Source organism: Peromyscus leucopus, chromosome 4 (genome assembly GCF_004664715.2).
Source record: "Peromyscus leucopus breed LL Stock chromosome 4, UCI_PerLeu_2.1, whole genome shotgun sequence".
NCBI lineage: Eukaryota > Metazoa > Chordata > Mammalia > Rodentia > Cricetidae > Peromyscus > Peromyscus leucopus.
The window spans coordinates 142,905,848-142,917,020 of NC_051066.1; positions in this window are offsets into that span (position 1 = coordinate 142,905,848).

Consider the following 11,173-nt stretch of genomic DNA (forward strand, 5'->3'; position numbering starts at 1 on the left):
TCTGCCAAACTCAAAGTCCCTCTTTACTATTTCCTGTGCATTTCTTTATCTATTTTCCAGACTCTTTCTGTAGTTGAAGTTTTCCTGTGTCCACCCGGCTCCTGTAGCCACTCAGACCCAAGTAAACACACAGAGACTTATATTACTTACAAACTGCATGGCTGTGGCAACCTTCTTGCTATCTAGTTTTTATATCTTAAAGTATCCCATTTCTATTCATCTAAAAGTTTCCACGTGGCTTATGGATTATCTTGCTTCTCGTGGTAGCAGTGGCTGGCAGCGTCTCCTGACTCAGCCTTCCACTTCCCAGAATTCTCCTCTCTGCTTATCCCACCTATACTATACTTCCTGCCTGGCTACTGGCCAATGAGCATTTTATTTATCAGTCAATTGGAGTAACACATTCACAGCATACAGAATGACATCCCCAGCACTTCCCCTTTTCTTTTTTTCAGAAAGGAATGTTTTAGCTATAACATAGTAAAATTATGTATAACAAAACAAAACAAAAATTATCAAGCAATAATTACAGTTACAATATCTAGTCTATAATATCTAGTCTATTTATATTTGGCAAAATTAAAGAAGATATCCTATCATATATTTGTGAGTCTAAGGTTTCATATCTAACTTATATTTTATCATGACAAAGGAAATAACTATCTAGTCTTCAACTACATCAAAGACCACAGAAGGGTATAATATTACCTGAGAAACAAGAGAAAGATGCAGGTAACTTTTGGGAGTCTTGTGAGAGTAGACAAAGTCAGCTGGCAGCCTGGACAGTCACCCAAAGTTTCTCTGTAAAGTTGGGGCATCTGTCTTCAGCCCACAACACTAGAGTCTCTCAGTCACTTCTCTCTGTGTCCTGTAGAATGTCTTGCAGTTTCCTCTGTGAAGCAGGAACCTGAAGGACCATTTTGCCAAGCAAAGTTCAGTGGTTACCTTCCTATGGGCCCTACATGTCCAATCAATCAAGCAGTCTAGGCAAGAACAGTTTCTTGCCCAAATGGCTACTTTTGCCAAGAAGAAGATAAACTCCATATAGAGTGTCTTCAATTCCCATCCTCCTCTCTGAAGTAAATTGGTGCTGCCAGGAGCCGATATGTCTCACTGTCCAGAAAGTCTACATTTTGAAAAAATTTTAAATGCCATATTCTGTAGGTCTTTGAAGTGTTTGAAGATTACCTATCTATCTGAAATATACCTATGTATACCTAGAAAACTTAACATGACTATAAGTTTGACTATCATAGAACACTAATTGTTAATCTGTATTTCTTAATTATCCATAAATAAACTAAAATCCATAGCAATGTAAAACATTTCTGAACAAGTTGTTGCTCTTTAAAAGTAGGTTTATTAATCTATCCTTTTATCCTATTATATCTATATTATCCCCTTTTCTTCTTTAGAAAGAGATTGTATTTATAATTAACCTGCTTTAAATAAAAATATTGGTTTTTCTCTGTCCTACACCAGAGGGTTCTTCTGATATAGGACAGAAAAAAATCTTTTTTTTTCAGTATGCTTGGGTTTAGAGAAGGAGTGAGCCAATTCTATCTCGAAAGCCAGCTTGGTATATTTGGGAATTTGGGCATAGCTTCTCATACTACTTCCTGCTGGATGAGGGTGCTGTATTCTTATGGGGACACAAAGAAAATTTTAGGATTATGGGGTAGTCCATGAGGCTGTATTGTCTGAGCTAGTTGCCTTGAAAACATTCTGGATGTTGGATCATCTGGGCCATGGTGTCATCAGAGTGGGTGGTGTTTCAGGGGGTCTTGGCTGAACAAACCTCAAGTATCTTAATCTGGAGCAAATCCATAGTCTTTTGCTTTCTGTGGAAAGAAAAGCAGAGCTTCCTTTCCAAAGCAACATACCCTTAGATCCAAATTTTGAAGTCAAGATACCTTTAAAATATATATATTGATTTAACTGAGCAGTCTTTACAATCAAATGTCTTCCTGCAGTTAAAAATTTCAAAGACAACACAATCCAAATTCTCTGTGTGATATCCATCTTTATGTGGCTTATTTTTTATATTACTTTTACTTTCTCTTTAAAGACTTTTAAAAAACTATTTCTTTATATAACTGTGTATATTTCTTTTTGTCTCTCTTGTAAGCCTACATATACTTTTACACACTTTGTAAACTATTCCATCTGAATCTGTCTTATTGTGAACCTCTTGCTTTAAACTACAGCATTACTAAGACTGAATCAGCAGCTGTGGCTGCTGGCTATGCCCACATCAGCTTTTCAAGATGGCAGAATTATGTTTACTGCCAGCTTTGGAGGAACCGGACGCTAGGGAGCAGTGGGTCTATGCCTCTATCAAAGCAGTGTGTAGCCCAGAAACTTTTTTTTGACTAGCAAAAACTACATCCACCACCTAGCATAGTGCACAGCTTAGAGACACCTCTGTGTAACATGGAATAGGTCAAACCTGCATGACATGAACCTGCCATAGAATAGCTCAAGCCCACAGGCTGCAGTTAACTTGAGAGAGACAACTAGGAAGCTGTTTTTAGCTCTAAAATTTTCTTTGTGTCCCCATGAGATACAGCGCCCCCCTCCAGCAGGAAGTAATAGGGGAAGCTACGCCCAAATTCCCAAATATACCAAGCTGGCTTTGGAGATGTGTAAAGGTTAAAACCTTCTTTAAAAAAACAAAAATAAAGAAAAGGGGAAGTGCTTGGGATGGTCTGTATGTTGCTCTGATTGGTCAATAAATAAAACACTGATTGGCCAGTGGTCAGGCAGGAAGTATAGGTGGGACTAACAGAGAGGAGAATTGAGAGAAGAGGAAGGTGGAGGAGACACTGCCAGCTGCCGCCATGACAAGCATCATATGAAGATGCTGGTAAGCCACAAGCCACATGGCAAGGTATAGATTTATAGAAATGGATTAATTTAAGATGTAAGAGCTAGATAGCTAGAAGCCTGAGCCATTAGGCCAAACAGTTTAAATAATATAATCGTCTATGTGTTTATTTTATAAGTGGGCTGTCGGACTGCTGGGGCCTAGCAGAACCCAGAGAGAAACTCTCTAGCTACAGTCTACAGTTAAGAGATTACACAAATCTCAGAAAAGATTTTATTTTATTTTATTTTATTTTACAATACCATTCAGTTCTACATAACAGCCACAGATTTCCTTATACTACCCCATCCTGCCCCCTCCCCTTCCGCCCAGCCCACCCCCCATTCCCACCTTTTCCAGGGCAAAGCCTCCCCTGAGGACTGAGATCGACCTGATAGACTCAGGCCAGGCAGGTCCAGTCCCCTCCTCCCAGATTGAGCCAAGTGTCCCTACATAAGTCCCAGGTTTCAAACAGCTAACTCATGCAATGAGCCCAGGACCTGGTACCACTGCCTAGATGCCTCCCAAACAGATCAAGCCAATCAATTGTCTCACCTATTCAGAGGGCCTGATCCAGTTGGGGGCCCCTCAGTCTTTGGTTCATAGTTCACGTGTTTCCATTCATTTGGTTATTTGTCCCTGTGCTTTATCCATCCTTGGTTTCAACAATTCTCACTCATATAAATCCTCCTCTTCCTCACTTATTAGACCCCTGGCACTCCACCCGGGGCCTAGCCATGGATGACTGCATCCAGATTCCTCAGTCCTTGGATGGGGTTTCTGGCACAACTATTAGGGTGTTTGGCCATCCCATCACCAGAGTAGGTCAGTTCTGGCTATCTCTTGACCATTGCCAGCAGTCTTTTGTGGGGGTATCTTTGTGGATTTCTGTAGGCCTCTTTAGCACTTTGTTTCTTCCTTTTCTCATGTGGTCTTCATTTACCATGGTCTCCTATTCCTTGTTCTCCCTCTCTTTTCTTGATCCAGCTGGGATCTCCCGCTCTCTTTCCCTCAACCCTCGCTCTTCATTGCTCCCACTCATGTCCAGGTTTTTCATGTAGATCTCAGCCATTTCTCCGTCATTGGGCAATCCTCGTGTCTTTCTTGGGGTCCTGTTTTCCAGGTAGCCTCACTGGTGATGTGAGTAGTACTCAGTCATCTTTGTTTTACATCTAGTATCCTCCTATGAGTAAGTACATACCATATTTGTCTTTCTGAGTCTGGGTTACCTCACTCAGGATGATTTTTTCTAGATCTATCCATTTGCCTGCAAACCTCATGATGTCATTGTTTTTCTCTGCTGAGTAGTATTCCATTGTGTATATGTGCCACAATTTATTTATCCATTCTTCAGTTGAAGGGCATCTAGGCTGTGTCCAGGTTTTGGCTATTACAAACAATGCTGATATGAACATAGCTGAGCAAGTGCTCTTGTGGTATGATCGAGCATTTCTTGGGTATATGTCCAAGAGTGGTATAGCTGGATCTTGGGGGAGATTGAATCCAAATTTTCTAAGAAAGCTCCATATTGATTTCCAAAGTGGTTGTACAAGCTTGTATTCCCACCAGCAGTGGAGGAGAGTTCCCTGCTGTGGATATCGCTCTATATAAATAAAACACTGATGGCCAGTGACCAGACAGGAAGTATAGGCGAGACAAGGAGAGAGGAGAATTGGGGAAACAGGAAGAAGGGGGAGGAGACTGCAGTCACTGCCAGGACAAGCAACAGGTAAAGACACCAGTAAGCTACTAGCCACGTGGCAAGGTATAGATTTATAAAAATGGGTTAATTTAAGATATAAGAACAGTTAGCAAGAAGCCTGCCATGGCCATATAGTTTATAAGTAATATAAGCATCTGTGTGATTATTTTATACGTCAATTGTGGGACTGCGGGGTTTGGTGGAACCTGGAGAGAAGCCCTCCAGCAACAAATGGCGCCCAACGGCTCGAGTTTCCACCTTAAACCTGAAAATATTTAATAACCAATTCTAAACAGAGCCAAAACCAGGTTCCTGCTTCATGTCTCATATGGCAGCTAGACACAGCAAAACGCAGGTTTGAACTACTGGTGGGTTTCTGGCATTTGCGTTTGACCAGCAATATGGCAGTGATGAGATGTCTGCCAGCGGCACATTATGCTATGTGGTAGATTTAGTCTTTACTAGTATTAAAAAAAAAAAAAACGGTTTCTGGGCTACATTCTGCTTTGATAAAAGCTTAGACCTACTATTTCTGAGACTTGATGACTCACAGAACTGGCAGAAAATGCCATGTTGGGAAATGGGCAGAGCCAGCAGCCACAATGCTGTTTCAGTCTTAGAATACTACAGTTTAAACCAATAGATTCACAATAAGACTGATTCAGATAAAATCGTTTACAATGTGTGTAAAATATACGTAGGCTTGAAAGAGACATAAAAAAAAGATAAATTAATACAAAAAAGCCATGTAAAGATGAATATTACACATAAAATCTGGATTGTGTTGTCTTTGGGATTTTTAACTGCAAAAAACCATTTGATTGAAAAAGATGTTGAATTAAACCAATATGTATATTTTAAAGATACCTTGACTTCAAAATTTGGATTTAAGGATATGTTGCTTTGGAAAAGAGGTTCTGCTTTTGTTTCCACAGAAAGCCAGAGGCTATGGATTTGTTCCAGATTAAGATACATCAGGTTTCACCAGCCAAGACCCCCTGAAAGGTCTCTGATGACACCATGGCCCAGATAATCTAACATCCAGAGCTGTTTTAAGGCAACTGGTTCACACAATACAGCCTCACGGACTACCCCATAGACCTAAAATTTTCTTTGCGTCCCCATAAGATACAGCGCCCCCCTCCAGCAGGAAGTAGTAAGAGATGCTACGCCCAAATTCCCAAATATACCAAGCTGGCTTTAGAGGTGGAATTTGCTCACTCCCCCTCTAAACCCAGACATATTTACAAAAAAAAAAAAAGGTTGAGATTCTTCTGTCCCAAATCAGAAGAGCCCTCTGGTGTGGGACAGAGAAAAACCAATATTTTTATTTAAAACAGGTTGATTATAAATGAGATCTCTTTCTAAAAATGAAAAGGGGATATGATATGGATATATAGGATATAGAGGTGATAAAATAAAAGGGTAGATTAATGAACCTAATTTTAAAGAACAACTTGTTTAAAATGTTTTACATTGGTATAGATTTTAGTTTATGTTTAAAATGTTTTACATTGGTATAAATTTTAGTTTATTGAAACAAACTTGAAGTTATTTTTGTTATACTGTATATATATATATATATATATATATGTTTCTATTCTTGTTTGAGGTATTATGTTTATGTAACTCATTTAAAATTGTAGTGGATAATTAAGAAATAGATTAATAGTCATCTATGATAATCATATTTGTAGCCATGTTAGTTAAGTCTTCTAGGTATACATAGATATATTTCAGATAGGTAATCTTCAAAAACTTCATAGACCTAGAGAATATGGCATTTAAATAACTTAGAATTCTGTTGACATGAGACACAATTGCTCCTGGCTGCACCAATTTGATCCCGAGACAATGTTGGGCTTCTAAGACATTTCCATTTGGAAGTTTGTCTTCTTGGCACAAAATGGCCTACTGGACAAAGAACTACCCTTGCCTTGTTGGCTGACAGTATGAATGCAATGCTGTCCTTTCTGGACAAGCGGGACACAAGGAAAGCGACCACTGTACTCTGCCAAGACAGGGTAAGATGGTCTTTCAAAATTCCTGCTTCTGAAAATGGTCTGTCATATATACTCTAGGCCTGTAGCCAATTTGAATGCACCAACAATGCTGAGAAACATTAGGTGACTGTCCAGGCTGCGGGGCTTGGTGGAACCTGGAGAGAAGCCCTCCAGCAACAGTTCCCCTAGTTCCACATCCTCTCCAGCATAAAGTGTCTTCATTGTTTTTGATCTTAGCCATTCTGACAGGCGTAAGGTGGTATCTCAGAGTTGTTTTGATTTTCATTTCCCTGATGATTAGGGATGTTGAGCAATTCCTTAAATGTTTTTCAGCCATTTGAGTTTCCTCTGTTGAGAATTCTCTGTTTAGTTCTATAGCCCATTTTGTATCCCCTTAATCTCCTTATGTTGTCTTATTCCTCTGGCTAGAACTTCAAGTACTATATTGAATAAGTATGGGGAGAGTGGACAGCCTTGCCTCATTCCTGATTTTAGTGGAATTGCTTTGAGTTTCTCTCCATGTAATTTGATGTTGGCTGTTAGCTTGCTGTAAATTGCCTTTATTATGTTTAGGTATGTTCCCTGTATTCCTGATTGCTCCAAGACTTTTATCATGAAGGGGTGTTGGATTTTGTCAAATGCCTTTTCTGCATCTAGTGAGATGATCATGTGGTTTCTTTCTTTGAGTTTGTTTATATGGTGTATTACATTGATGGACTTTCATATGTTGAACCACCCTTGCATCCCTGGATGAAGCCTACTTGATCATGGTAGATAATTGTTCTGATGTGTTCTTGGAGTCTGTTTGCCAGTACTTTATTGAGTATTTTTGCATCAATGTTCATGAGGGAGATCGGTCTGTAGTTCTCTTTCTTTGTTGTATCCTTGTTTGGTTTAGGAATCAGGGTAATTGTAGCCTCATAGAAGGAGTGTGATAATGTTCCTTCTGTTTCTATTATGTGGAACAATTTAGAGAGTATTGGAAACTGAATAATGCTCAACTGAATCACCAATGGGTTAAGGAAGAAATAAAGAAAGAAACTAAAGACTTCCTAGTGATCAATGAAAATGAAGATACCACATACCCAAACTTATGGGACACTATGAAAGCAGTGCTAAGAGGGAAATTCATAGCACTAAATGCCCACATAAAGAAGTTGGAGAAATCTCACACTAGTGACAACAGCACACCTAAAAGCTCTAGAACAAGAAGAAGCAAAGTCTCCCAGGAAGAATAGATGCCAGGAAATTATCAAAGTGAGAGGTGAAATTAATAAAATAGAAACTAAGAGAACAATACAAAAAATTAATGAAACAAAGAGTTGGTTCTTTGAGAAAATCAACAACATAGACAAGCCCTTTTCCAAACTAACCAGAAGACAGAGAGAGAGTATCCAAATCAACAAAATCAGAAATGAAAAGGGGAACATAACAACAGACATTGAGGAAATCCAGAGAATATCAGGTCATATTTCAGAAACCTCTACTCCACAAAACTGGAAAACCTAAAAGAAATGGGCAATTTTCTGGATAGGTACCACATACCTAAGTTAAATCAAGACCAGATAAACTATATAAATAGTCCAATAACCCCTAAGGAAATAGAAACAGTCATTAAAAGTCTCCCAACCAAAAAAAGCCCAGGACCAGATGGTTTCAGTGCAGAATTCTACCAGATCTTCAAAGAAGAGTTAATGCCAATACTCGGAAAAGATTTTCAACTTTGGACTTTTAAACATTGTTTGGACTGTTACAGACTAAAGGAATATTTCAAGCTGGACTGAATACATTTTTGCATTATAATATTATTACAAGCCTTTGGGTACCAGGGAGTGGAATGTGATGGTTTGAGAGAAAATGGCCCCCAAAGGAAGTAGCACTATTAGGAGGCATGACTCTGTTGCAGTAGATGTAGTCTTGTTGAAAGAAGTGTGTCACTGTGGGGGTGGGCTTTGAGGTCTCATATATGCTCAGGCCACACCCAGTGTTACAGTTCACTTCTTGTTGCCTGCTCAAGATGTAGAGCTCTCAGCTATATCTCCAGCACCATGTCTGCCTGTACACCACCATGTCCCACCATGATGATAGTGGACTGAGCCCCTGAACTGTAAGCCATCTCAATTAAATGTTTTCCTTTATAAGAGTTGCTGTGGTCATGGTGTCTCTTCACAGCAACAGAAACCATAACTAAGACAAAATTATTTCATTAATTTTTTTTTTCATTTTTGCCATTCATGTTTGTTTTTTCACTAGATCTCTGAGCTATCTGGTCCCTGGTTCCTGGCCATCTGGGCAGTGTTGAATATGGGCTCCCTCTTGTTGTGTGGGCTTCAAGTTAAACCAAACATTGGTTGGCTACTCCTACAAGTTCTGCACCACCATTGCCCCAGCACATCTTGCAGGCAGGGCAGATTGTAGGTGGAGGGTTTTGTGACTGGGTTGGTGTTCAGTTTTTAGAGTACCTTCCCACATCAAGGAGACTAGAACATAAGGATGAAGATTCCACACAGGCACCAGCTTGACCTATCTATATTCAGTGAATTGTGTGGACACTGTCCACAGCAATGGGGTCCCATGGTCAGTTTTCAGAGAGTGACCCTCTGTCTTAGCATCAGCCTGGATTGTTTAGGGATCTCTATGAGACCACTTCTTGGCCAAAAACTCAACCAAATACAACGTAGTCCCAACACTGGAAGTCTTGCCTGGCTACAGAAGATGGCCAGTTCAGATGCTGTATACTCCATTACTAGAGGTCCTTACTAAGGTCACCCTCATAGATTCCAGGAAGTTTTCACTGCCCTAGGTTTCCACCCCCCCCATGCTCCCCAGTTCCAGATGTCCCTCCCCATACACTTTCCATCCATCCCTCTCCCCACACATAATCCCTCCTGCTCCCAAGTCCCCCCCCCAATTTATTATCTTTCCCCTTCATATGCCCCTGCCCCTGCCCTAGTGTTCTCTTTACCTAACCTCTCTGGGTCTGTGGACTGTAGCTTAATCAAGTTCATTTACATATCAGCTAATGTCCATTATAAGTGAATACATGCCATATTTGTCTTTCTGGGTCTACGTTACTTCACTCATTGTAGCAGGAATCTTAAAAGTTCTTATTAATAAAATCAAACCCGAGGCGAGTTATTGGGGTCCATGCTGGTAGATCAGAGAGACAGAACAAGCCACAGCTATCTCACCTCGCCGGATCCTCAGCTAGTCTTGTTTCCTCTGACTGGAAGCTTCTGTGTCCTCATCCCAATGGCTCTCAGCTGAACTGCTGCTCAAAAGCCTGAAGCTTAACCAGGCCAAATGCTTAACCAGCCAAATGCTTAACCAGCCAAATGCTTAACCAGCCAAATTCTTCTAGTTTCTAGGTCCTCACGCCTTATATATCTTTTTGCTTTCTACCACCACTCCCTGGGATTAAAGGCTGGCTTTCTGGGATTAAAGGCGTGTGTCACCATGCTTGGCTATTTCCAATGTGGCCTTGAACTCACAGAGATCCAGAGGGATTTCTATCTCTGGAATGCTAGGATTAAAGGTGTGAGTGCCACCATTTTCTAGCCTTTGTATCTAGTGGCTGTCTGTTCTCTGACCCCAGATAAATTTATTAGAGTACACAATATTTTGGGGAATACAATACCACCCCAACTCATGATGATTTTTTTTCTAGTTCTATCCATTTGCCAGCAAATAAATATGATGCTATTGTTTTTCACAGATAAGTAATACCTCATTGTATAAATGTACCATGTTTTCTTTATCCATCCTTTGGTTGAGGGACATCAAGGTCATTTCTAGTTTCTGGCTATCATGAACAAAGCCACAATGATCCTAGGTGAGCAAGTGTCCTTGTGATAGGATAGAGTGTCCTGTGGGTATATGCCCAAGAGTGGTATAGCTGGGTCTTGAGGTAAATTGAAATCAAATTTTCTGAGTAACTGCCGTATTGATTTACATAGTAGGTGTACAAATTTTCACTCCCACTAGCAATGGGGAAGTGTTTGCCTTGTTCCACATCCTCATCAGCATGAGTTGTCACTTGTGTTTTTGATCTTAGCCATTCTGACAGGTATAAGATGGAATCTCAGTGTCATTTTGATTTGCATTTTGCTGATGGTTAAGGATGTTGAACATCTCCTTAAGTGTTTCTCAGCCATTTAAGATTCCTCTATTGAGAATTCTCTGTTTAGATCTGTACCACATTTTAATAGGATTATTTGGTTTTTTGATATCTAATTTTTTGAGATCTTTATATATTTTGGATATTAGTCCTCTACCAGATGTGGAGTTGGTAAAAAAATCTCTCTCCATTCTGTAGGCTTCCTCTTTGCCTGGTTGATAGTGTCCCTTGCCTTACAGAAGCTTTTCAGTTCCATGAGGTTCATTTATTAATTGTTAATCTTAGGGCCTGTGTTATAGGTATTCTATTCAGGAAGATGTCTCCTGTGCCTGCTGTGGATATCACTCTATATAAATAAACACTGATGGCCAGTGACCAGGCAGGAAGTATAGGCGGGACAAAGAGAGAGGAGAATTGGGGAAACAGGAAGAAGGAGGAGAGAGACTGCAACCACCGCCAGGAGAAGAGCATGTAGAGATCGGTCC